Genomic DNA, 1,323 nt, shown 5'->3' with positions numbered 1-1,323 from the left:
AGACTACTATACCCTGCAAAACTCTCTTTCAAGTTTGATGGAGAAGTGAAATACTTCCATGACAAAGAACAGCTAAAAAATTTCGCGATGATAAAAATATTTCTAGGTTTGAGAGTTGCCATGAACTTTCCCAAACACGTTCATTTTTGTGCTTCCATGTGTGCCGATTTACCTTTTTTACTCAAATCATTGGAATGGATAATTACAAGATGACCACTCCAGGTGATTTTGACAAGTCTATGGTATATCCTCCCACATATTATTGCACTATTAAATTTTGTTTCTGGCAGATTGGCCTTTACATTAAGTGGTTTTATAAAGTTTGGTAAGTTGTGGCATATGCAATTTTATCAGGAGTAAAAAGTAATCCCCAGTCAAAAATTGAGTTTGTTATTTGACTCCTAAGTAACAAGCTAAGTTCTGAGGGGACACTAAGTTTTAAGGACAAGCAAAACATGTAGAGATACTCTTTAAAAGTAGATGAGACTGCCCATATCTCAGAAAGCCATTACATTATTTTTCCAAAAATCACACTTGTAATTTACTGGATTGGTTTAGTGAGTTCACCAGGTAATTTCTCTGTTCCAGCATTATGGAATTGTATTCTCTTTTGCTGCCGTAATGTGCAGGGCAGTGCCACTGAGGAACTCTGCTGGAATCATTTAGGCTGAGTACCTCCATGAGTATGTATACTATCTTGAAATCCCACTACAGTATCCAGATGGAAAAAGAATTGTGAAGGGTGGGGGAAGACTACCTTAATGCAGAAATTATAAGCTTCCTTTTGTTACTGAAAGTACCACAATCACACATGATCTAAGACAGAAAAAGTCATACTTGGTTTTTTCCTTTTTACTTCTACCAAAAATACAGGAATAAAAATGTTGGATAGCAAAATAAATAAAAATCAAAGCATAAAATTAGTGCTTTTTGAAATTTGGAAAGTTATTTTTCTTTCTCTCAAAGAGAAATGGAGCAGAATTTACAAAAAGTTCATTAACCTACGGAGATAAAGTAGACACAAACATATTTTTTCTGAGTCAGGCATGGTGGGGTATGCCTGTACTCCTGGTGGCTGAGGCAAGAGGATTGATTACATGTTTGAGCCCAGTCTTGGCAACTTGAGCCCAGCAAGACCCTGAAAATAAAAGTTTTGTTAAGAATGTTATTCAGTGTGAAGGGTCTTAGTCCAATCACCAGTACTGCAGAAAAAAATAAATGTTTTTATGAACTGAAATAGGGATGGGGAGATGGCTCAGTGGAATAAGCACTTCCCTGGCAAGCACAAGGGCCTGAGTTCAATCCCCGGTTCCACAAAAAAGG

The 1,323-nt window shown here is 36.8% G+C and overlaps 1 protein-coding gene across 6 annotated transcripts in view; it reads left to right on the top strand.

The window, feature by feature from the left end:
- The window catches only part of LOC101583412 (ankyrin repeat domain-containing protein 26), a 117,568-nt gene that overhangs the window by 42,321 nt on the left and 73,924 nt on the right, over window positions 1-1,323 (top strand). The gene's annotated exons all lie outside the window — the stretch shown is intronic.

This window comes from Octodon degus, unplaced genomic scaffold (genome assembly GCF_000260255.1).
Source record: "Octodon degus isolate 3935 unplaced genomic scaffold, OctDeg1.0 scaffold00081, whole genome shotgun sequence".
NCBI lineage: Eukaryota > Metazoa > Chordata > Mammalia > Rodentia > Octodontidae > Octodon > Octodon degus.
The sequence above is the reverse complement of the archived record's forward strand: the minus strand, read 5'-3'. Positions and strand labels throughout refer to the sequence as shown.